This window comes from Dasypus novemcinctus, chromosome 13 (genome assembly GCF_030445035.2).
Source record: "Dasypus novemcinctus isolate mDasNov1 chromosome 13, mDasNov1.1.hap2, whole genome shotgun sequence".
NCBI classification, from domain to species: Eukaryota; Metazoa; Chordata; class Mammalia; order Cingulata; family Dasypodidae; genus Dasypus; species Dasypus novemcinctus.
The window spans coordinates 54,070,566-54,097,291 of NC_080685.1; the positions used below are offsets into that span (position 1 = coordinate 54,070,566).

The 26,726-nt window shown below is 44.5% G+C and overlaps 1 protein-coding gene and 1 pseudogene across 1 annotated transcript in view; one reads left to right on the top strand and one right to left on the bottom strand.

Annotated features, from left to right (window-relative positions):
• LOC101419272 (E3 ubiquitin-protein ligase RNF13-like) overlaps nucleotides 1-6,136 on the top strand; it is a 47,404-nt pseudogene extending 41,268 nt beyond the window's left edge.
• Nucleotides 1-26,726, bottom strand: part of TNR (tenascin R) — a 440,066-nt gene that overhangs the window by 168,626 nt on the left and 244,714 nt on the right. The gene's annotated exons all lie outside the window — the stretch shown is intronic.

The window sequence follows — 26,726 nt, forward strand, 5'->3', positions numbered from 1 at the left end:
AGAAGCCAGATGTGATTTGGGAATGCAGTGAGGGGCAGTGAAGGGGAATAGATTCAATGCAACCCTGCCCAGTTTCTCTGCTGGGGCGGGAAATTGATTTAAGGGAAGCTGGGCAGGGGAACCTCAGGGGCACTGCACAGTCTTTGGTGGAAAGTTTGACAGACTCATCATCAGGCCCAGCTTTAAATGCTTCCCAGGCCTCTGTCCCCAAGACAGAGTCACTTGGGTCAGAGCACTGATTATTGATCCCCGGCTGCCACTACAGTTTCAGCATGGGCTGGTGCACATGTCATTCAAGGAAAGCAAGATGAAATTCCCGGAATCCTATTCCACCATGAAAAGCTGACATATTAGGAGAGGTAGAGGACACGAGAAGGGAACATTTTTGCCAGTCCTCAGCATGGTGGATAGGACAAGTGTTGTGGGATAAGAGGGGTGGAAAAGGTGCCTGCACTTTGCAAAATGGATGAGAAAGTCAGAAAGCTTGGAGTAAAGGGACAGGAATCCTGAGGTCAGTGGATGGTCAGAGTTTATGGGCTATGACCCTGCAAGGGAATTTAAAGTCTACCCTGGGGCATGTGAGGTAAAAGGCCAGCCAGTGTGGTGAATGTGTCACAGCCCTAGAACTTCAATTCATGGAGGACCTTATTACTTATGTATTGGCAGCTTCACATATAGTTTAGACCCCCGTCAATGCTATGAGGGTGGAAGGAAGCAAAATCGTCATTCCCACTGAACATATGGGCAAACAGAGCCATCCAGAAAAGTTTAATGGTCTAGGGTAATCTAAGACAGGATAGGAATAGAACCCAGAACTTCTTAAAACCAGACTCAATGTCCTTTCTTTCCACCCTGCTCACAAAGGGCAGGTCCACATCTGAAAGTGATTTAGATGGTCTCTAGATGCTCTGCCGTCCCTTGCAAAGGATGACTATTCCACTCCACAGATGGAGTGTAGGAGGGAGTTATAACTGCATTCTTTGCTGGGGATTTCTACAGTCATTGTCAAGGTTTGTCCAAAGAATGGGGTCTATCCAACTTCCATGTAGACCATGGCTAGTGAGCCAGGCTGAACTACATTTTAGAATTTACTTGAGATGGCAGTGGAAATGGAGCTTTTCTGGGGAGACCATTTAACTTCATTCCCTGCCCTGCAGTCTCATCTCCCTGGAAGACCCCATTGCACAGAGGCTCAAGGGCTACTTGTTGATTATTTGGTGTTATGAACATTGATGAAGAAATTCTGATAATGGGCTGAGTGCCCTTCATGATTGACCATTTTTCGTTTTTAATAACACTTTCCATTCAGAGTCTGATATTTTTCTACAAATTTTATACCTATCATTACTTCTTTTTCTCAAAAGGTTGAATGGTATATATATGCTTTTTTCCAACTTCAATCAAAAGAGCTGCACACTTTCAATCTGTGATGTATTGGTTTCTTATAAAGGCAATAAATTCAAACATTAATTTATTTCTTCCTGTTCTTTTCCCAGGATCCTTCTAACATTTTACCTCTTGACTTCTTTACCTACTCACTGGTGAGAGAGATCAAGCTATGATAATTTATTCCTTTTCTCAGATGAGAAAACGGAGTCAGAGTGGTAAAGTAATTGTTTCAAGATCACACGAGTTAGTGGAGACATACAGATATCCTAGTTTAAATATCGTACCTTCTACCATACCACAAATATCTATGTATCTACATCTAAATTTCCAAACTCAAGCTTTTAAACTATAACTTTTTTGATAATTGGTTCCATGAATTATTTAAAAGTTGCATAAAAGAAGACCACTCATTGTGGATTGAGGCCATTGATTGCGATCAGAGGAGGGACCTGGGTTCAGGTCTCTTAAAAACTGTTTCCATAACCAACTTTATTTTCCTTTTCAATGAACAAATAGATTTCATTAAATTTTAGTGGGAGAAAAAGAGCATTTATTTTTCATTTTTTTCTCTCTAGAGAAAGCCTAAGTTTGCTTTGTCTGTTGCTTTTGAATATTGTTTGTGCTACTATCATTTACAAGAGTCATCTGATGATCAGATTGCATATTTCCCTTGTTTGGGTAGTTGTGCAGATGGATCTACAGTTGCTCACATACAGCTGTGCACATCTGGCATGCAGGTGTATTTCCTGATCAGCCGACTTGCTGACAAAATGATTTCTTCTGGGAAAGAAGACAAGAAATTACCTAAGGTCTATGATGAAGCCGTCCATGAGCTGTGGCACTGATTTGCTTCTAATAATGGTTTTCTGGGAGGGATGGTTTGGACAAGATGTTGAACTCCATATGCCTAAAAGATGAGAGGTCACAGAATTCCCATGCTCAGAGGCAGGTGAGCCAAGGCCTGGGGGCAGTAAGTTCTGGGGCCTGAGACAGTTTGGAGGGTTAGCACACTAGCCAAAACTGCTCCCATAAATATTTACAAATGAAATGATCTGAAGAATTGGAATTGCTTCAAAAGAATCCTAAGTGGGTGTAGGAGTGTGTGAGGAAAAGGGGTTGGGTGGAACAAAAGAGGCACAGTGTTGACTTTTATAGCTGAGTGATTGGTACATAGGGTTCATTGAGGATTCTCTGTATTTCCATGTATTTTAATTTTTTTCTATAATAAAATGTTAAAAACAAAATCTGTTCCTACATATGGGTCCCCAGAAGTACAATTAAGAGAGAGAAAGCCATGGAAGCAAGAAGCTGAAAGCAATGAAACCTGGAAGAGAAGATAGAGAAGTCCAGGATTGCAGGCAGCTGATCTTCAAGAAGGCATCATCTTGATGATGACTTGATTGGACATTTTCACAGCTTCAAGATTGTGATTTTACAATGAGATGCTGCTCTCCATAGGAATGCTCATGCTGTCAGTCACACACATCTACACAGTCTTCACTGTCCAGTTGCATTTTTAAACTTACTGCCTGTAAAAGCAGACATTTTAGCATATACTTTTGAAAATACATCTCAGATATTTGATGACCTTCCTGCAAGATTTGGTTATAGACTTCCAGCTGAAGGTTTTGAAGGGTTTTCTGATTAACTCAAAATCAGAGAATGCCTGTGAACCTACAGTGCCTCCACCACTAAAAGATAATTCATTTGGCACTTTCATCATGTTAATTATAAGACTTGATTGCAATTTTGATATAAAGGTTTTAAATGCACAGAGAGCAGGATTCAATGCAGCCATGGTTCACAGTGTTGATTCTGATGACTTCATTACAGCATAGGCTCCAACGGCATTGATGTGTTAGGAAATTGACATTCCATCTGTCTTTATGGGTGAATCATCAGGTAATTCCCTGAAAGATGAATTTGCATATGAAAAAGGAGGCCACGTTAATTTAGGTCCAGAATTTAGTCTTCCTCTGGATTACTGTCTAAACCCCTTCCTCATCATAGTGGGTATCTGTTTAATCCTTGTAGTCATTTTCATGATCACAAAATTTGTCCAGGGCAGACACAGCTAGAAGAAACAGACTTCATAAACGTCAACCTAAGAAACTCCCTATCCATAAATTCAAGAAAGCAGATGAGTATGATATATGTGCCATTTGTTTGGATGAATATGAAGATGGAGATAAGCTCAGAATCCTTCCCTGTCCCCATGCTTATCGCTGCGAGTATGTAGACCCATGGCTAACTGGAACCAAAAAATACCTGTCCAGTCTGCAAGCAAAACATTGTTCCTTCTCAAGGCGATGCAGACTCTGACACAGACACTAGAAGAACTACCAAGAAGAACATGAAATGTCAGATCACACCCCTTTACTTAGTTCTTTGGCTTCCGACAGCATCCGGTCATTTGGAGCTTTGTCTCATCCACATCAGAACGTGGCAGAATCTTCAGACTCTGAGGACGATGGCAATGAAGATGCCAGCTGTAGTGACGCAGAAAATGAAGTGAATGAACACAGTGGTGTGGACTGACTGCAGCCTAATGGCGAACGGGATGAAGACAGCAACTGCTGTTTGACCTTCAGGGGGCAATTGGTTTATTTCCCTTTAAAACGTTTATTTAGGCACATAATTTGATTTTTTGCTCCCTTCAGAGATTTATGCAGAAATATCTTATTTAGTATTCAACAATTTAATCAAAGGGCCAAAACAGATTTTTTGATCCAGTATTTATCTGGAATGTACTTCATTTCAGTAATGAGAAATAGAAAGGTGAGGTACTTGAAGCATCAAACAATTCTCCTTTTGAAGTGAAATATATGCCAAAGCATTGAAATTTTTTTTTCCTCTGTAGGACCTGCAGACCTAGGTGACAGTATGCGAATGTTTTGTTTCACACACAAGGCACTCAGTGCTGCCATCTAGCATGAGCTGAGCCACTCCACCCCAGAAAGTTACATGGAGTTGTCGCGTTGAATCACACCTATGTTTCTGGTGTGTCCCAAATCTCCACCATTGGTGAGAGGCAGCAGGTGCTATTGTAATGTCTTTTTCCACCCATTAACACCACAAAGAAAGACATGTACTTAAAGCTGTCTTTTCCCCCTTCCTATTCCCAATCAGTCTTCTCCTGATAGAAATGGTCCATACTAGAGCAGAGTTCAATTTATACGGTAGCGTTAGGTATGAATTTGATTCAGCAGCTAGAGTAATATGTCTCTGAGGTTTACTTACTAAATTTCAGGATCCTTAAGGGTTTTACGTGGTTGTGATCAAAGCAAAAAGAAAATGTTGCATAATACCAAACTTCAGCAAGTGTTGATACTCACATCATAAACCTCTTAATAAAGAGCAGCTTGAGTTTATTAACCCTGCTAAACTATGTACAGAAGAAAATTGCTCATAGCATGTATTGAATATGAAAAGAAGTGCTCATGTTTAACAGAAACAATGGTGTATTTTTAACAATGTATTATGAAAAGCTAAATTATACTATACGTCATTGTAACTATGTAGAAAATATAGACTTACATATAATCAAAAAGCTAAGAATTTTTATATGGCCTCATATGAGGGTAGTTTGAAAGTTAGTAAACATGTTTTCCATTTCAGAACCAGCAAAAAAAAAATTATTAGGTCTCTTGTTAATTCCAAGTGGGGGATGCTTATTGGGGTGTAGGGATTTGAGAAAGGGAAGAGGAGGAGCAAGAGATGGGTAAAGATGAAAGCACGATAAGAGGGAGGGAGAGGGCAGAAGGGGAAAGGGGGAGGGGAGAGAGGGAGAATGCATGAGGCAGGGTGGGAGAGGAGGAGAGGAGATGGACTGGAACTGGCACATCAGGCTTGGTGACACTTTCTCCACCACACCTGTCAGAGGCAGGTGCCTGCTGCCCTCATGCTTCATACCTGTCCCTCCTCCTTTCCATAACACTTGGCAATGTCTCCAAGGAAGAGAGCTTGGGGTTCCATGGGGCCTGGGCACACGACGAGCAAAGGGGCTGGTAGAAGTCAAATGTAACCCAATCAAGGGAGAAAGGTGAAAAGGAACAGAAAGGAGATAAGGTAAACGAATCACGCAAGGCCGTTCAGAAGAAGTCTTCATCTTCAGGGGAGAGGCTTCCCTGGCCATCTACTTGATTACAGAGCAGGTAGGTGCCCAGAAGAGGTGGGAAGGACCATCAGAAGAGGCCTGGTGGCCTCACTGGTCAATGCCTGGCCAGGTGCTGCTGACTCTGCCTCGAACCCACCAGGAGAAGGCCATCTGCTGGCTTTTCTTTTTTTAACATTTTACTTTGAAATGCTTTCAAATTTACAGGGAAAATTACAAAAATAAAACAAGTCCCATATAGAGAAATCTAACACACCCCTACCACCACAGATATCCAAATCCACCAATTTTAACATTTTGCCACAATTGCCACAATATTCTATCTAGCCATTCATCTAGCCATCCATCTAGTCATCTTTCTTTCTTTCTCTCTCTTGCTTTCTTTCTTTCTTTTTTTCCAAACACTTGAGTATAGGTTGTATACCTCAAATTCCTTGAATACTTAATTGTACCATGTACATTTCCTAAGAACAAGGATATTCACTTATGTAACCCAGTTAAGTGCAGTTATCAAGTCCAAGAAATTTAACATGGATATAAAGCTTACAATATATATGCCAATTTTCTCATATGTCCCAATAATGCCCTTTGAGCCTTTTCTCTTCCCTTTCTAGATCCTGTCCAGGATCATGAATTGCATTTAATTGTCATTGCCCCTGTAGTATTCCTTTTTTAAAAATGTGGGAATATCTATACTGCATAAACTTTCCAGTGCAACCACTCCCAAGCATAGAATTAATCACATTCACAATATTGTAGTACCCTCACCACCTTCTTTTCCTGAAGCTTTCCCATCTCTGTAAATAGAATCCTTATACCCAATATGCATTAACTCCCATTCTCTCCATGCCCTTTCCCTGGAAACCTGTACTCATATTTCTGTCTCTATGAGTTTACTTATTTTCTGATATTTTTGTTGTAGTTACCAAAAAAATTAACATCCTAAATCTATATCAATCTCACTTTCTTTGATACCAACTTAACTTCAATAGTATACACAAACTATGTTCCTATACCTCTCTCTCCCCCACCTTTGTGTAGGTCTTGTCACAAATTACATGCTTATACATCATGAGTTCAAAACCACTGATTTATCATTACTTTGTACGCATTTACCTTTCAGATGCTATAAGAAGTGAAAGGTTGAGTTACAAACCAAAAATGCAATAGTACTGGCATTTACATTTACCCATGCCATTACTCTCACTGGAGATCTTTATTTCTTCTTACAGTTTCCATCTATTGTCTATTGTCCTTTCCTTTCAACCAGCAGAACTCTATTTAGCATCTCTCATAGGTGCTAGTGGTGACAAACTTCCTCAACTTTTGTTTATCTGGAAATGGCTTAATATTGCCTTTTCTGAAAGACAGTTTTGCTAGATAAAGAATTCTTGGTTAGCAAATTTTTGCTTTTAGCACTTTAAATATGTCATCCCACTGCCTTCTTGCCTCTATGGCTTCCTATGAGAAATCAGCACTTAATCTTATTGCGTCTTCTTGTGGCTTTCTTTTTCTCTTTGTTTTTTGTTTTTTTTAGATTTATTTTTTATTTATTTCTCTCCCCTTCCCTCCCCACCTCAGTTGTCTGCTCTCTCTGTCCATTAGCTGTGTGTTCTTCTGTGACTGCTTCTATCCTTATCAGTGGCAACAGGAACCTGTGTTTCTTTTGGTTGTGTCATCTTGTGGTGTCAGCTCTCCGTGTGTGTGGCGCCATTCTTGGGCAGGCTGCACTTTCTTTCACGCTGGGCGGCTCTCCTTACAGGGCGCACTCCTTGCGCATGGGACTCCCTTACTCGGGGGCACCCCTGCGTGGCAGGGCTCTCCTTGTGCGCATCAGCACTGCACATGGGCCAGCTCCACGTCGGTCAAGGAGATCTAGGGTTTGAACCTCAGACCTCCCATGTGGTAAACGGACACCCTAACCACTGGGCCAAGTCCGCTTCCCTCTCTTTCTCTTTGCATTCAACATTTTAATTATAATATGACAGGGCATATTTGGGTTTATCCTGTTTGAAGTTAATTGAGCATCTCGGGTATGTATATTGATGTCTTTCGTTAAATTTGGAAAGGTGTCAGCCATTATTTCTTTGAATATTCTTTCTGTTCCTGTCTCTCCTTCCTCTCCTTCTGGGACTCCCACAGTGCATATATTGTTTCACTTTATGGTTCCTCACAGGTTCCTCAGGTTTTTGCTCACTTTTCTATTTTCTTTCTCCTCCAACTGAATGATTTCAATTGTCTTACCTTTAGGTTTTCTGATTCTTTCTTCTGCCAGCTCCAATCGGCTCTTGAATCCCTCTAGAGAATTTTAAATTTCTAATTTCAAAAAAACTGTAGTCTCTGGCTTGTTTGGTTCCTTTTCATAATTTCCATCTCTCTATTGATATTCTCATTGTGTTTATCTACAGTTTTTCTGATTTCCTTTAGTTCTTTTCCATATTTTTGTTTAGTTCTTTAAAAAAGAATTTTTTTTAAAAAAGATACTTAGATTATTCAAAAGCCATATGAAAAATACAGGGGATTCTTATATGACCTGCTCCTCACACCTCCCACATTTTCCCATATTAACAACATTATTCATTGGTAAGATACATTCATTGTGATTGATGAACACATTTTGGAGCTTTGCCGCTAAGTGTGGATAAAGTTTACATTGTAGTTTACACTCTCTCCTACACAATCCTGTAGGTTATGACAAGATTTATAATGTCCTATTTCTGTCATTGCAGACATTCAGGACAATTCCCAAGTCCCCAAAATGCTCCTGTATTACTCCTATTTTTCCCTGTTAAGCTCTTTGAGCACATTTAGGACCATCTTTTAAAAGTCTTCGTATGGTATGCGCCAGGTCTGGTTCTCCTCATTGGTAGATGCGAGTGCTTTAATTTTCTCCTTTGCCTAGGTCTTGGCTTCCTGTTTCTTTGTATGTTTTTGTAACCTTTTGTTGAAACCTAGACTTTTTCTTATTTTGATGTGTTATTGCTGGAATCTAGACTCTGAGACATCTATTCCTTAAGCTTGTATCACGCTAGTAGCATGACAGAGCTTTCCTTGATTGCCGGAAGCTAACAAAAGGGGGCAGAGGGAGGAGGGAGAAAGAACACACTTTTCCCAGTCTTCGCAGATTGGCGTGTGTCTCCTTCATGGCTTACCACATGATCTGTTTAGAGACTAGCTCCAGGCCCAATCACTGGGGCCTCCCAGATCCCTTCTGCACATTATCTGGCATTGGGCATGCACAAGTAGTCCTAGGAATTACCCCATTCCTACAGTCCCAAAGGTCCCCTCTTCCCTAGGAAGCAGTGTCCTGGTGCTCCTGGGCCCTGCACTGGCTCTGCCGCCCATGGTCCCTTGCCCCAGGCAGTGGTAGGCTAACTGCTGTCTACAGCATTCTGTAGGAGAGCTCTGGGAACGGCCTTCTCCAGGCAGGACAGCTTCTGGCACAGGGAGCCCCTCAGGCCACTACCAGGCAGATTGGGCAGGACACAGGTGCTCCAAATATGTGCAAAAGACTGACTCTGCTCCCTCTGGAACTGGACCAGGGGTCTGCACAGGGAATGCCAGCCTGCCCCATGCTGAGCTGGGGGCAGCGTGGGGGGAAGCCTGCTAGGGCACCAGGAGATTTTACCACTTTTAAGGAGGCTTTTTCTTGATTTGGTGCTAGCCTTCTTACTGTAGTCTTTTAACTGTTTTCTGGAGCTTCTGTGGGAGGACAGAGCCCTGAAGAATCTTACTCCGCCATGTTCAGAAAGGTGATCTCCCATCCTCCATGGCTACCCTTCCAGCCAAAACAGCCTCTGCTGGGCCCCCTTCCAGGCCTTTTCCAAATCAAAAATATTCTGAAATATGGTTGTGAATGACCCTTTTCACCCCCTACTCTGAGTTGGTTTCCATGGTTAGCCTTTCTCTTTTCCAAGTTGAGGTGTGGAGCTTGGGGTAGAGGCCCTGGTGCCCAACGTCCACAGACTGAAGCAGCCAGTCAGCAAGGGGATGGCTTTAGCCATCAGCCAGGATTCCACGACACGGCATGGTCACAGACAGTTGTGGGACTTAAACAAGAAGCCTAGTCCTCTGAAACAGGTTCTGGGCACTCAAGGCAGACCTGGGCTGTGCTCGCCTCCCGTCCTCGTGGGTGTCACAGCCTGAGGCACACTCAGCGGGGCTTGCTTCTACCTCCCTTCTTGGCTGCGCACGCTCACAGCCTCAGTTCCATCCCCCTTGCTTCCTCCTTCCGATTCTGTCTGCTCCCTCTTCCCATCTCGCGGCCTGCGCCTCCCACTCTCTCGTTTCTCGCACTGTCACCAGGCCTGGCGCCCCCTCTCCTCCCCTCTCCCACCCTCCTCTCCCTCCAACACCACCCGTCTCTCCTCCACACAGCTGGGCTCTCCAGGGATGCGACTGTTCGGGCTGCAGTTCTACGGGCACAGGTGGCGCTGGCAGATGCAAGTTCTTTCCATTCATGTGGGTAAACAGTAAACATTATATTAAAATATTCATCACCAGGGCCTCTGTCTGAATGTTAATCTAGGGTGGGAGCTGATTCATCGTCCCCAGCATTGGCTCCTGGACAGAGCCTGACAGTGTGGAGGTAATTCTGCAGCAGAGTGGTCTGCAAAGGTCGGCCGGAGTGAAAAAACATTTTTTGGGGGGAGTGATGCATGAACAGAGCTTTCTGACCAGAGAAACCAGCCCCTGTCTGGGGAGGATGGATGTTCTCATAGGGCAATCCCTGCAGCTGAGAGCCGACTGGCTGGTGGGCCTGGGCAGGCCTGTGAAACCAGCAGTGTCCGATGCTGAGCTCCTGGTTGCTGTTTATCGCCTCTCTGTTTATGTCTGGCCATGTGCTGAAAGCTAAAGTGCCCCATGGCGCCTTAAACCCCCTCTGATGACCCACTTGCTCTCTATTGTTAAGGATTACATGTCATGTATCTGTTCCACCTTTGCCATTAAAACCTGGGACTCTGAATGGAGGCTGGACAATGCTTTAGTGATAACAGACAAAAAAAAAAATCTGGTCTCTTTCTAAAGGCTAGGCTGTTGGAGGAGGACTGAGCAAATTGCTGTGTTTAAAATATTTCAGTGTCAGGAGGTTCTTCGCTGTAACGAATCTAAGTCCCTCCTACTTTAGAGTTGCTGACAATTAGCCTGACGCGTGCTCTAGGTGAGACCTCATGTATTGAAGACCACTGGGAGATCACCCCTGTCTTCTGCATTATCCCTGCAGGTGTGTCGACGTGTGCGCCTTCCTCCCTTCTTGCCCACACCCATTATTTATTCAGTGACCATTTATGGATTGCCTGCTCGTTGACACATTCTGGGCCAGGCAAGGGTGAAGAGATGACTGGTCCTCCCTGCCTGCCCCCAAGGGTTCATGATCTAGTGCAGAAGACAAAGACGCTGCGCACAGTGCTGAGGAGTCGATGCAGAGTTGTGGGAACCTCGAGGAGGGAGTGACAAGCACTCCACATAACCGGTGACATTTGAACTGATTTTTGTATGTAAGTAAAATTCCCCCGGTGGAGAGAAATAATAAAGTCAAATGCTTATCCAGCACCTACTGCATGGAAAGCACTATTCTAAACACTTTCCAGACATCAATGCATTTATGCCACATAGCAATTCCATGAAGTGGGACTATTACTAGTCCCATTTTAGAGTGGGGAACCTGAGGTACAGCGAGAAGCAATGACTTGCTGATGGTTCCCTCTAGTAAATAACAGAGTGTGGATTTAAATCCAGGCAGGCTGGCTTTTACCATTTACCTCACTGCCTGTGGATCAACATGGGATTCTCAGGGAATGGGTGAGTAACTCGGTGTGCCTGGGAACAGCTGGTGGTGTGTGTAAGGGGATTGCTTATCAGTCTTGCATGGAGTTGGAAGAGATTGCAAAGGGTCTTGTGTTTAGACCTCATCCTATGGAGAACAGGCCATCGATGGGAGACATCTTCTGCCAAATAACCCTAGATTCTTCGGACTTTCAGCACAGTTCTTAAGTTTCAACTCTCTGTGTCTCTCGGCAGAATCCTCACCACATTTCACACCTTCACCATTGGGGATGCCCTCTACAGTGCACTGCACGAAAGCAGAGTTCTAACTGATCCTGGAGGGCTAGCCTCCCAGTTCCTATGTGGTCTACTGCTTTCAATGCAGCCAAGAATTTCACTCGTCCATGCCTACTACCTGCCCTGACCAGCTGAGGAAGAGCTTCAGCAAGGTGCAGCAAAGGGCATGAAAGTTTCCCCACTTATCAAGAATTTCCCTCCCTCTGTCTCTCTCTTTCTCTCCCTCTCTCTCTTACACACACACAAAAGAAGTAAAGATTGACTGAATAAAGTAATAAGGCAGGCAAACAGCCACTCATCAATCTGTGTACAGATCAAGGTCGCATTCTCTGACATTTTCTCAATGTCCATGGCTAAAATTGACCCCTCCTTTCTATATGTCCACTGTACCCCATATGGAGATATATAAGCACCCACAAAACTTGACTAAATGTTTGATGTCTGCCTCTCTAGCTGGACTATGTATCCCGTATCCCATATATCCATATTTTTTCCTCTAGTGTCTGCACAGTGGCTGATAGTAAGTGCTCGCTGAATGTTTACTGACCATTGAATGAATGAAGGTGTTCTTAGGATACAAAGGCAGAAAAGATGATCCCTGATACCCAAGAGCTTAGGTTTACTGGGTGCAGTACTGGGGGAACAGAATGTTACTGAGGTGTACCCCAACTCTAAGTTCAAAACCAAGCAATAGTCCATCCTGGTGAACGCCGCAAGGACTCGTTCTAAGACCACTACCAGCCGAGCTCATAGGTCAAGACAGTGCAATAGGCACGGGCATCCTGGTGCCATCTATGCCTGCTGTGAACCACGTGTTGCATCAGGCATTTGACATATGCTGTCACGTTAGTTCTCACACATCCAAACTCTATCTTTTTAAAAATCCCTCAGGAAGCGGAACAGAATTAAGAAGTCTTAATAAGGCTCCTGGTTGTTACATTGTGTCACTTTCCCAGATCAAGGAAGCCATCGCTGTGGCACAGGGAGATAGTGGATTACACTTCAGAAGAGAGTCTTTAAACAATCCTGCTGGCTGATGTTTAACACCCTGCTCTCTTCGAGGGATTCTGAAATTGATTTTAGGATGTCTTTGCATTGCTTTTCTATACAGAGAAGTTCGTGTTCTCATATGTCTTCCTGTTATTAAAATAGGAAGACTTGTCACGCTTGATTTTTGAGTACCTCCTCAGATTCTCAAAAATGGTAGCATATGTCTCTGTGCTATTTTAATACTCTGGTATCTTGCTACTGCAGTCTGTTGGAGCCAACTCCATCTCACTTATTTAAATACCTTTCACCAGGTATTCCCTAACTTCTCCTTGTTTTCCCACCCTGCCAATCTGTGTTGATGTGCTACATATGTCTCTCTAATAACCTGGGTGGGAGCTCAGTACACACATGGCTCCTTAATCTGTGAAATAAGTAAAAATTAAAGTGCTGGCTGGCACACGTTCTTCTCGGTGGCTTGGGGCTGACACACATGGAGCTTCCCTGGCACTGTTTACTGAAGTCTCGTTTTCGGTCTTGCTGGGATCTGGGAATACTTGAAACATTCACTTCAAGGTAGCACTTAACATTTATTAACCACCATCTCTGTGCCAGGCACTGGGCAAGGCACTTCGGCATTCATAGTCTCAGATAATCCCATCACCCCTGAGATTATTCAATCAGGGGACAAAATGATCTTCATTTACAAACAGGGTTTAAATGAACAGGCTCAAGATCTCCTAGCTATTGGAAAGGGGAACAGGAGTTTTCATCCAATTTGTCTGTTATAAACACTTGCGTGGGTCTTACTATGTCCTAAGTGCCACTCAGCATTTCACAAATGTTAACTCATTCGATCCTTATACTAACCCCATGAGGGAGTTACTATCTGACATTAACACATGAGGAAACCGAGGCACACAGGGGTTAAGTAACTTGCCCACATTTAGCCAGATGGTAAATGGTGGCATCTCCGATGGCTCCTGGACCTCAAGTCCTTCTTGCCCAGGCCAGGGGCTTAGAAGGGGCAGCGCCAACAGAACAAAGCCTGCCGTGAGGCCCTCCCTTTTCTGATTTTCTTGTGGCACAGTTCGTTAGGCATTTTTCTTTTCCTCCTTGGTTCCTCTTAAGAGTCCCTCAGAAGAAAAGTGAAGTTGAATCTCCATTTCCAGTAGGTGTATTGGACCGCTGCTTTCCCCTGCTCCTGCCCTCCCTCCCCTCCAGGGCAGGCCTGGGGGATGGAAGGCGCTTCCTCCCAGGGATCCTGTGCTCGGTCGCCTGCCCAGTCACCCTCTTCCACACTGTCAATTACAGAAAATGTCATTAATTTGAAAGGCAAAGGACCAGGAACTATGGATTTTGAATTAACTAGTTCAGATAATCTGATATTTTTACTGGAGCATGACAGATATCCTGTTAGCTGGGGAACAACAATTGCTTCCAATTGTGCATTCTCTTGGATAAACCATTATCTGCGTAACAAGGTCTTGCTGTGAAGGGCAATCAAATAGGCAGTTGTGGTCTAAGGAGGTTCCAAGCCTGGGTCCCTGGTGCTTGGAGTAACTACTCTTGGAGGGTCTTGTGAAAGAAATAGGCTTCCACTTTCTGCAAGAAGACATGCTCCTGATATTTCCTGGGCTTCAGACATGTGTTCTGCCCCAGGACCTCATCAGTACCACTAGCTGGTCCCTTGGATTCGTCAGTGCTTATTTTAGGTAATAATCACGAAGCTAAACAGAACAGTCTGGTCTGGGACTTGTAAAATACCTTATAATGGAGATGGCTAACTTGGCCGCCAAAAACTTGTGCAACCCCTTGCATGTATAAAATTGTTGCCAGGAGCAGCTGCCCCACCATGGGCTCCATCTGTCAGCCACTCACATCCAGGACAAGTTCTCCCAGATGGGCTATGAGCCTGAGTGATGTGCATCACTCCCAGGTCAGGAAGGTAAGTCGAGGCGGCTTTCCCCCTCTCTCCTCCGTCTGCCAGCCGGATGCAGGGGACTCGGAGGATGGGGGAGTCTTGATAACCACAAGGAGGAAAACTGTCTACTGAGGAGCAACCACCCCTTTGGGCTGTCATGTGAGTACAAAATAGACTTTTGTTGCAGGGTGTGCATCAGCTTCAGCGCTAGTGTTACCCTAAATTACGTATCTTCAATCCTTCTTCTACTCTTGTGTTTTTCTTCCTACTATCAAAAGCAGGACATCCCATGCCCTAGTTTGAAGCTAAGCAGAGAAGGGATGTGATATCAGAGGAGACTCCATTGAGGGAGTCTATAGCTGCCAGAGAACGGGTACAGGGCAAGGAGGAGGAGATTCAAAACCTAGTTGCATGAAAGAAATACCTTGAGTACTGGCTTCAGGGAACTGCCAGTTACCACACTGCACATGGAACCATTGCTATCCTCATCTATCAATAATATGCACCATATTAATGTGGTGGTAGCTTGCATTTGATTAGGGCATTAAACTCTCTTTGCTCAGCCTTCTGTCGCTCATATTCAGGCAACCACACTTTATGTAACAAGGTCATTTGATCATAATTAAAGAGAAAAACAACAGCAACAACAACAGAGGAAACATTAACCAGGAGCAAAACCTATTTAATTCCACATCTCACAAAGCACATGCCTCGGGCTCTGGCTTCTTGAGGTTGATGTGCGGATCTTTCCAAACACATGTTTAGTTTGAGTTTTTGGGTTTTTTGTTTTTCCATTCCAAATATATAAAGACGAGGCAGGAAAATAATTCTTCAGAGTAGAAATTACGAGTGGTGCAATCCTCCCCTCCAATTAAAAATAACAAAGAAAGGCATGCCTCGTGGATGATAATAGTAATTGCAACAACAATAACTGACATCTTTGAGCATTTCATATGGGTCGGCATAGATTTTTGACCATTTCATATGGGCTCGGCGTAGCTCTCGGGACCACACTTGTCAAGTGTTTTGTGGTAGGCTGGGTTTTCCTTTCAGGGCTGGCGGGAGCTAAGTGGATGATCATCTACTTTGTCCCTGCTCCTTTACCAATCTCGTGATTTCCTCTGCGCCCCAGCTAAAGTTAGGACCTGCCTATGTTGTGCATCTGCTGTCCCTGTTCACTTCCCCTCACACCCTACCCCTTGGGAGCCTCCGACCATGGCCCCAGTTTTATCAGCATAGCTGCTTTCATTCAGCATCCCTGGGTCCCATGCCTTGAGGGGACTTTCTCTGAACTAGGCTCTTCTGGGGAGAAATGGGCTAGCCCCTGTTCAGTGGTTAATTGGCATCACCTCTTCTGGCCGTCAGATGCCTTCTGTGTCCTGGTTCATGTGTGCTCAAGATCCTTTTCGAGTGGGGCTAGCTAGAGACATTGGCAGAAAGGGAAGGAAGAACCGAGATTTTCTTATGGTTTCTCTTTGCAGAAAGTAGACCTGTCTCCTTTGCTCACCTCCCTCTCCCATCCACCCAACCCCCAACCAACCTGCCATGTAGTTACTGTGACCATATTTTTAGAACAAAGATCGAACTAGTTTGACAAACATAAATTATGGTATAACACAACAGAATATTTGAAAGTGAAATTGCCCCAGAAAACACAATACCCATGGTGGTGGACATTAGACATGTACTGGCAGCCTTTTTCATCACCTGAGGAGACTTTCGACAGCACATAGGACATGCCTGTCTTGCCTCCCATATGATGATAATTCTCATTCCATGGTAGCCTCAGACTTACTGAGGTTTGAACCGAAATGAAAACAACAGCAAAGTCAGAACAACAGGTCTGATGGGGCTCAAAGGCTCGAAGGGGCCTTCTCATCCCTGGAGGTCATGAAAGCGGGTCTCCTTCCTGTAGGGCTTTGAGGGCAGTTTAGCTTCTCCTATAACACATCAGTCACCTGAGTCTCCGGATAGGGAACGGTGAGCCCAGGGAGTTGCAGACAGGCACTTTGCTCATGAGAAGGGAACGCTAAATGTGAAGCTTTGGCCTTACAAGTCACGTTTTCCTCAGTGTCTATTTTCCTTGTATGGATGTAGAATTTCTGAGTGGATTTGGGGCCTGGTGGGGCCTCAGAAGCCCAGTGGCTCTGACCCAGCTGCAGACCCAATAACTCCAGGACCTTGTTATAGGCCCAGGTGAATAAAAGTTGTGTGTTTACAACGAGTGCAGGGGAGAGGCAGAGCGGGCAGGGAAGAACGAAAGCTGGGCTGTGACTCAGTGACCTTGGGGACAAGTCTGCATTTGACTTCTGTGCTTCTCTACCTGACTCAGCCAGAGCTTTGTTTTAAAAACAGAACCAGATGCTGCGTTTGAGCTCAGCTTCAGGGCTGAAAATAAATTAGGAAAAGAGAGTTCCATGCAGGGAGGCAGCAGCGCAAGGAATGCAGTATGGCCTAGAAAAGCCTGATTAAGAGCAAGGCACAGAAGGGAATTCTCCTCATTCACAGGGGAGAGAGAGAAGGGCAGTGGAGCTGATGGTAGTCCAACCCTTTCCTTGGCTTTCCCTTTTTAGTAATTGTGCTGCCAGCTAAATGCAGCCTTGGCAAAGAAAGAGAGCCTCCAAGTCCTGGTGGTTGAGAAAGAAAATGGAAGGAAAGTAGTACCGGGCAGAGAGGAAATGGACGTGTGGTCCAGTGTGAAGGGTGGGATTCCAAGATGGCCTCCGAGATTCCTCTGGTGTATATACCCCTATATAATCCCTTCCCCTTGAATATGTTTGGGAACCTGTGAACATGTTGAGATAGCACTCCCATGATTATGTTGTGTTTTCTGGCAAAAGGCATTTTGCAGGTATAATTAAGGTCTCTAAACAACTGACTTTGAATTAAAAAGGATATTATCCTGGGTGGGTCTGACCTAATCAGGTGAGCCTTTAAAAGAAGAGGAAGCACCAGAGACATTCTCCTGTTGGTCTGGAAGAAAGAAAACAGCCACATTGTGAACTGTCTATGGATGTGGTCACATGACTAGGATCCAGTTTCCATGCCCAGATTTCTGACCTTTAGAAACTGTGAGATCATAAATAAGGGTTGTTTTAAGCTGTTAAATGTGTGATAATTTGTTATGCAGCAATGTCAAACTAATATAACAAGCTAAGGACTGCAAACATGGTAGAGCTCTCCGGTCTCTTTCTCTCTTTTTTTTCATATATAATTTCCAAACTCATTCATTTATTCATATATTGATTCATTCATTCATGTATTCATATCTTCATTCATACATCCAAACACTGTGAAGCTGAGGCATGGGCCACAGTGCTGACCAAAGTACAGACACTGATTTCGAAGAGGTCAGTCAAGTTTGAATACAGACAACAGGCAATTACAACCCAGCGTGGTGAGTGCTATGATAAGCAATACAGGGAACCCGGGAGGGGAAACATAGCACAGTCCTGGAGCAGTCAGGGAAAGATTCTCATTGGAAACATTTTTTACTGAAAGAGGAGCATAGACAGTGTGTAGCAAAGTTTGCTGCTCATTAGAATTACTTGGGGAGCTTTGAAAATTCCCAAAGCCCAGGTTGCAACTGCAGACTAATTCAACAAGAATAGACTAGGCATGGGATTTTAATTTAAAAGGAATGGGGAGCAATCTCGGCATTAGGATTTTGAAAAGCAACCCAAGTGCTCCTAAATGTGTAGGAAAGTTTGGGAACTGCTGGTGTAGTAAATGCTGGGGTACTCTGTTCAAAACCCCTCTTCAGTGCAGATACCTCCAACCCGCATGCTGGGAATATTGGCTACTGAACGTTCATAGCTGTTTCCCTCACTGGGAATTATCCTGGGCCAAAGGGAACTTCCCCACCCAGGTTCTCTCTTCCAGGCTGATGCAGGGATACAAAGACCTTAGCCCTTGCCTCAATTCAGGACATTTCTGAAGGGTTAGCCCAGCTCCAGAGCTCCCCATAGGGTCTACTGATACCTTGGTTGAAATTACATTGCAAGTCAGTGCCTCCTACTGCTCAATCCTGCCTTTCACAGCAATTTACAGGTCTATCTCTCAAGAGTTCTGCTCAGTACATCTTCTACATTCAGTTCCCTGGCTCAGAGTCTGTTTCCAGGAAAAACAATGTAAAGCAATAAGTTAGAAAGACAAAAGAGGAGGTGAGAGGGTCCCAGGCAGACAGATGAGCATGTACAAAAGCCCAGATGAGGGCCAACTGTTGAAACTTAGGGGAATGTAAGTAGGTTAGAATGGTTGGAATGTTGAGTTCCAGGGTGGGTAAAAAAAAAGATGCATGTGGGGGACACAATCAACTATGTCCTTGTTAAAGATGACAAAGGTTTCAATCAGGAGGATGGACTGGATCTACTGGAAGAACCAAGGACAATCTTTAAGTTTCTTTTTTTTCCCTTTTTTAAGAGTTCCAGCATGATCCCCTAAATATTCGGCCAGTTACAGAGTCTTGCCAGTCTTGAAATGTCCATCTCTCCTTGGGTCCCTGGTGGCCACATGTATGCTGTGCATGAGCTGATGGAGTCCTTCCAAGCAGGTGGGGCAGAAGAACCACTCTTTGTCCTGGGGCTCTGGGGCATTGACACGGACGACTGGAGACCAGTGTCACAGGCAGAGCTAGGGGCCCAGGGCTGAAGGAATGGAAGGCTCCCAAAGAAGAGACTCTTTGGCCCAGCTGAAGGGACACCTGGAAGGCTGCTGCTGCAGAGCAAAAGCACCTAAGAACGGAGTCCTCGCCCACAGGCTAGGGCTTACGCCTCGGCGCTCAGTGTGGAAGGAACAAACAGCCAGTGCTCTTATTCAGTAAAGGGTTGTAATAGACTATTCACATGGAAGGAATCAATTCATATTTAGGGTATTATCATATATTATCTATAAATTAGGTAATATATATGAAAGTACTTGGTAAATGGAAAAAGAGCTGTATGGATGAAAAGTATTATGCCTTCTTTTATGGTATTTATGAAAATGAGCCAATGGAAATGACTCTGCTCTGGAAACTGTAAATCTCTGTACAAATGAGAAGCTGCATGATTAGGTATTTCACAAGGTACCTTAGGCCCAGGGCAGGTGGCTCCTGCCTTCCATTGTGCAAGGGCAGCTCTTCCGCAGCAGAATGAGCTCTGCGTGCAGAGCAAGTGGGCTGAAATCTCACGACGCTCCATTCACAGAGCCATGGAATAACAGTCTTCAAGCCGAGCAGTTTGCAGCGAGTAAATTAAAGGGAATAAAATTCTTGTAATAGATACAGGGAAAAGGGAGGCACCCAGGAGAAAGGAGGAGGGGGCGCACAGGAATTGTTTAGTGAGGACTGCCTTTTGGGACAATCTGTTGCATGAGGAAAACTGTAGGGAATTGGAACCAGACAAAATTGTGCCCATATGGAGTACCCTTCTGGATGAGATGTCGGGTTTATATGTTAACAAGGGGCTTCTCGTCTCAAGACAGCCTTATCCAAAGATGTCCCTGCTGGTGGATGTCAGGATGGACTAGATGGTGAGGTTTACAAAGAGGGCTAAGGCCCAATATCTCTTAAACGTTTATACTTGCTTTGCCCATGATGAGGCTGGACCTAAGCGTAACTGGTCTTTGCAGGGAATTTCATTACTAAGGTGGAAAATCTCCCTTGGGTTGGATGGTTCAATTGGCATCTGTAATATTTCACATTATTGTGATTATAGCTGTCACTTTTTCTTCAACCAGTACTCAGTGAGTTCCTGCCTCTTCTGGATGTAGGTATATAAAGTGCCTATTTTTCTATTCCTTACAATACTGCAAGGTAGGAACTATTACTATCGCAGTCTTGTAGATGTAGATGATCAGGCTTTCAGAGCTTGTCTACCCCAGCAGAAGAGGCAGGTCAGCAGTAAAAAAAACAACAGCTCACTAGACTCCACAGTGTATAGAGCTGCCACCACCTTGTATTAGAACGGCTGGTTTGACTCCACTGTGATGCTGGTGTTCTCTTCACCCCTTCCTCTGGAGTTTGAGAAGCAGCTCTGCCTCCACTGCTGGGCTCCATCGTCTGCTCCGTGTCTGGAGCGCACCCCTGCCCTGACAGCTGGCACCCCCATGCCCTGCTGGCTCAGTCCCCTCCCCTGGGCAACTGAGCTGCATGCCAGGCAAGGCGCCCCACCCCTCCCTGAGGAAAAGATTTAGTTAGGAAGTTTGTCCCAGCTCATTGAGGCTGGGTCAGCTCCAATCTGCCCCCACGAGCCCCTCTCGGGCTGTTCCACGCTGCTCCTTCCGTTGTCCTTTGCTCCGGTGCTCGCTGCTCGCTGCTCGCTCTCTGCCTCCGCGGCTGCTGCTTGGTATTCATCTGGACCCCACGCCGACAGGAGAGCTCCCGGCTTCACTTGAAAATAGGAAGCCTCCGCTCCAGAACTCTCTCCTGCTGTTTTTTATCTCCCGGCTTCCCCAGGCGGGACAAATGACTGACTGACAGGCTGAGAGCAAGCTGAGCGATGCCGAACGCCAGCAGGTGGAGCAGAGCGCAAACCAAGTGCGTGTCCTCATCCTCCCGCCTTCCACCTGGGGATCCGCCAGGGCCATTTCCCGGTCACACCTGCCCAGGTCAGTTCTCCTGCCTTATAATCTCAATCTAGGAGTCCAGCGATGTTGGCACTGTTCCTGGGCTGAAGTTTAGATCCGATAAAGGCATGTCCAAATCTGGACCAGTACCCCATCCGTGGGGCGGGCACTGTGGTGAAATTACCTGGACCTGAAGCCTGGCTTTGCCTTTAACTGCCTGTGTGACTTAAGGAAAGTTACTTCACCCCTCTGGACCCATTTTTTCCTGTCTGTAAAATACTCCTGCCTGGTAGTTTTGTTGTGAAGGCCGTGGAAGAGATGAAGGACGACAAACGTTCTGTAAAGGACCGGTACAGTACTTATCTTTGGGTGAGACGAAGTGAGACAAGGGGTGGGAAGTCTGGCTTTTGGGTGCTATGTTGCCCTGGAAGGGTGAGCTTGCAGGAATGCCCAGTTATAGAGCTCTCACTTCTGCCTCACTGACTAAGCCTCACAACTGGAAATGCTTTTCAAAAAAGGAGCTGTCTCTACAATGTCCCTCTGTAATATTGGTCAACGGACAAACAATAAGCTCTCTAAGGTTTCCTTCCAAAATGCCCTTTGGAAATGCTCTTGCAAGCACTTTTGTGGCACTATATTCTAGGCAACATTCTAAGCAGTTTACTTAAATTAGTTCATTTAATCTTCCCAAACACTCTGTAAGGTAGGAAATAGTAGTAGCCCCATTTCCTTTTTTTTTTTTTTAAAGATTTATTTTTTATTTATTTAATTCCCCTCCCCTCCCCCGGTTGTCTGTTCTGTGTCTATTTGTTGTGTCTTGTTTCTTTGTCCGCTTCTGTTGTCAGCGGCACGGGAAGTGTGGGCGGCGCCATTCCTCGGCAGGCTGCTCCCTCCTTCGCGCTGGGCGGCTCTCCTTACGGGTACACTCCTTGCGTGTGGGGCTCCCCTACGCGGGGGACACCCCTGCGTGGTAGGGCACTCCTTGCGCACATCAGCGCTGCGCATGGGCCAGCTCCACACGGGTCAAGGAGGCCCGGGGTTTGAACCGCGGACCTCCCATGTGGTAGGCGGACGCCCTAACCACTGGGCCAAAGTCCGTTTCCCTAGTAGCCCCATTTCCATGCATTCACTCATTTAACTTATTTTCTAGGGAACTTCTCTGGGCCCAGCATTGGGTTCGTTGCTGAGGATGTGGTTAGCTGGACACAGTCTCTGCCCCTGAAGAGATTAAAGGGGACTGTGCTTGTCTGAAGAGCAGACAGACAAGTAAACAGGCCATCACAGAGCAGCAGCTGTGTGCCATGCTGGGAAATGTGTACCCAACATGCCCCTGGTGGTGCCCAAGGGAGTGAAGCCAAGTGAAGCCGAAAGGGATGAATGCAAAGCCTCCATTTGGGTTCTCTGCTTGCAAAGTCTTTGTCAGTGCTCCAGGGATAAAGACAGTCACAATAGCTGAACAGCTGCTTTCTCCTCTGTAGGCCCCACGCCCCATGCCCCCAGGAGCAGGCAAGGCCAGGGTGTCAATGGGGAGGGAGAAGCTATGGTGCAAACTGTGTGTCCCATGAACTCGAGTGGGTTGCTTCAGAATCCTGATTTCAAGATCCCAGAAACAAATTCACCTGTGGCCCAAATGAATGATGATCCTCCCTTTTCTCAGCTTTCCCAGATGTGAAATCATCCACATTGCCGTTGGCATTATCTTTGTAAAATTGAAGCACACCTAATGGTAATTGAGCACTTATATGTGCCAGGAACGTTACAAGGGCTGTCTGATACCCTCTGGTGGAGACTTCCTGCAGTATCTGAGGCCATTAACAGCCTTTTTCTTACCTGTCTGCCTAGTTTCATGTCTGGCGCCACCTTTTCCCTTCCCTGTCTCCCCATCTGACACACATTCCATGCTTCAGTCCTATACAACTTCTCCCTCACCTCTGCTCTGTTGTGCCTCTATACATTCCTCATTTTCAAATTCCTCTCTATCTACCCAGCATAATGAACTCCTACTCATCCTTCAAGACCCAGTTCCTTCTCTGTTTTTTGGCAGTACCAAGTAGATGCCTCCATTAAAAATACTTATCACAATGCATCACACTCTCATGTACTAAATGTCTCTGTCCATCGCTTGCCTGAGTGATAAAGACGGACTGTCTGATTCATCTTCTTTTCCCAGCACCTGTCTCAGCAGCAATGCAAAGTAGGTACTAAATAAATGTGCATGGGATTTATTTATCTATTTATTTCTCTCTCTTTTTGATTCTGGTGTTTTTGTTGGCTAAATAATTGACTATAGTCTCGTCCTTTTTTTCTTTTCTTTCTTTCTTTCTTTTTTTTTAAGGAATGTGTGTCTTGAGATAAGAAAAAGAATCAAAACCATGTTGTTTTCTCTAGTGCCTTCTTCATTTCCTAAACCTAAGTGGAGCTCTCCATAATCCCTCTTTACTAAGAGGGTATGGCCTTGTCCTCTACTTCAGACATCCCAATATTCCTATTCTCACCCAACAGCCGTGTTTTTTCCCTTTCTAATCTTTTCTCATGCTATCTCCCCCTACGTGGAAGGTGCTCCGCCCTACCCAAGCTCTGACCACCCCTCAAGGTCCACTAGAGCCTTGCTACTAAGTGAGGTCCTTGGACTGGCAGTGTCAGCATCGCCCAGAGCTCGTCAGAAACACAAAATCTCAGGCCCTGTCCCAGACCTTAAGAATCAGAATCCACATTCTAACCAGATCCCCAGGTGACTCTCATGGACATAAATTTTGAGAAGCACTGCACTAGAGTACAGCTCAGCAACTTTTCCTGAAAAAGACCAGATAGTAAATATATTAAGCTTGCGAAAGGTATAGTCTTTATCACAACTGTTCAACTCTGCTGTCATAGCACAAGAACATCTTTGACAATGGGAACAAATGGCCTTGGGTGTTTTCCAATAAAGCTTTATTTGCAAAAAATGGGTAGTTTGCCTACCCTTGCTCTAGGGTACACTGCCTTTGGCTACTATGGGAGCCAGCTTCTAAGATGGCCCCCAATAACCTAATATCCTCATATTCACTCTCTTGATGTGAGCTGGATTGATTGACCCACTTGGAATGAAAGGAAGATGGCAGGAATGATGGGATGTTTCTTCCGAGATTAGGTTATAAAATGACTATGGTTTCCATTTATGGGTTTGCTCTCTCTTGCTCTCTCTCAGGTTGCTAGCTCTGGCAGAAACCAGCTGCTGTGTTATGAGGCAGCCCCATGGCAAGATCCATGTAGGGAGTAGTGGAGGCCTTCCAACAGGAGTGAGTGTGAAGTGGATCCTCCTCCAGCAGAGCCTGGAGACAACTGCAGCCCAGCTGACTGCTTGATGAATACCTCACAAGAGACTGAACCAGCCAAGCTACACCCAGGTCCTGACCCAAAGAAACTGTGAGATTATAAATGGTTGTTGTTTGATGCCACTGTGTTCAGGGTAATTTGTTACTCAACTTTAGATAACTAATACAGTTAAGTGCTCCAAACCCTCCAAACAAGAGTTTGTATCTCCCCCTTCTAACTCTTGCAGGTCTGAGCGTGAACCACATGAATGAGTGCATAAGCAGAAAATTATCTTACATTTTTCTCTAATAATGTGAGTTGGTCCTGTCCCCAGAAGTACAATATAGAGTCTTTGAAGGACAGGGACTGTTTCTTATTAAAGAAAATAGATTCTGCACAGACTATTCATTAAATTAACTTAGAAATTTTTTTCTTGTTTCATATTGGAAAGTCAGGGGCAATTTTTTTTGCTGTTTTCCAATGCCTAGTTTTCTCTGAGCCTGCACAGGAAGGATGGATGGTCTCTCCTTCCAACAGTGATGCTTTCATTGATAACAGGAAAAAAAGTTTGGTTTTTTTTTTTAAACCAAACACCTGAAAGCACTTCCAATTATTTGGTAAGATTACTTAAGCTGAAGTTTGCTGTAGAACTGATCCTTTTCTTTCTTATTTTTGAACTCGTAGATGGGAAAGTAAATGGTGTTTGGATGATAAAGCCTGTTCCCAAGTTATCTCTGAGAAAAATGTAATCCACCATATTCTTTTGCTTCCTGTTTTCCTCCTATCTCTTGATTTTGTTGGCTCTTATCTCCTTTTCTTTATTTCACAGTTGCCTGAGCCCCTAAAGAGCATCTCCTCTCCCTGTCACCATTTTCAAGAATTATTTCATGGCACCTATAAACTGCCTCATCTTTAGTGGTTGATTCTGGGAATGAGAAAATGGCCAAACTCAGGGGACAGGCTTTTAGAAAGTGGTCCCTTCCAGTCAACTCAATGACTTCACCCAACAGTAAACCTAAAGAGCTAGGATGATACACTTTCTGATGCTGGTTTGAAAGTACTCTGTTAAATTCTTCCAGATTCATGAGGAATGTGCGCTTTGTTAAATGTAGAGTTTTCTGGATCAGAACTGTATATATATATATATATATTTTTTTTTTTTTTAAGATTTATTTATTTATTTGCCCACCCCCCAGTTGTCTGCTCCCTCTGTCCATTCACTGTATGTTCTTCTGTGTCTGCTTGTATTCTCATTAGGTGGTTTCAGGAACCGATCGTGGGACCTTCTGGAGTGGGAGAGAGGTGATCCATTCTCTTACACCACCTCAGATCCCTGATCTGTTGCATCTCTTATTGTCTCTCCTCTGTGTCTCTTTTTGTTGTGCCATCTTGCTGCGCCAACTCTCCACATGGGCCAGCATTCTGCACAGGTCAGCACTCTGCGTGGGCCAGCTCACCACATGGGCCAGCCTTGCCTTCACCTACTATATGGTCGATGGGAGCACAACTGGTTAAGCCACATCAGTTTCCCTGTGATTGGAACAGGATAGTGGAGATGGACTCTATGATTTGTTTGTTGTGTGTATGTGTGAAATCCCTTTTAAAAATTTATGTGTGTTTCTCCCCTTTAATCCATGTTTTTTGTTTTCTCTATAAATTACCCTCTCATCTTCTAAATGTGCATTTGGTCCTAAGAACAGTGAAGACTTTTGCACAAAGGTAAAATATACACAAGTCACCATCCATTTGTGAAAAAGTTATACATTATTTTTTACCATGACCCTTAACCTGTTCACACCCTCTACCCATGATGATCGTAATCTGTCTGTGGGGATCACCAACACTCTCATCATTGTTTCAGATCCCCCTTCCTTGATAGAGGTCATTATACCAGGTGAGTGGTCAGGTAAAGCAAACAATAACTGTGTAAGCTATTGTTGAAGCTTAATTATTTCATCGAATACAAAGTTTCTATAACTATAAACTGTTGGAAAACTCTTAATCTTATCTACAAATTATTAATCCAGGCAACAGTAAAAAGAAGAAATTGGATTACTATCTGAGATGCCACAGTGAAAGTGGTATTTTTTGTTCATTTCAAATCAAGTTTATTCTATAAATCCAGAGACAGGAGATGTTTTCTTAAAGAGCCAGATAACAGATTAATAAACATATCTGGCCTCAGTCTACCCCTCTGAAATGATCATATTAGCACCCTGGAACTGACAGATTGTTTTTCTAGAAAGTTTAGGAAGGGACGGTGTTTATCATGCACAGTAAGTTTTGAGTTTAGAAATCATATAGATTGCGTATTGGGATAAATTTAGGGTTTGTCTTGGGTTGACTGGTGTTCCCCCAAAATTGATGTCTACCTGGAACCTCAGAAAGAGACCTTTATTGGAAATAGGA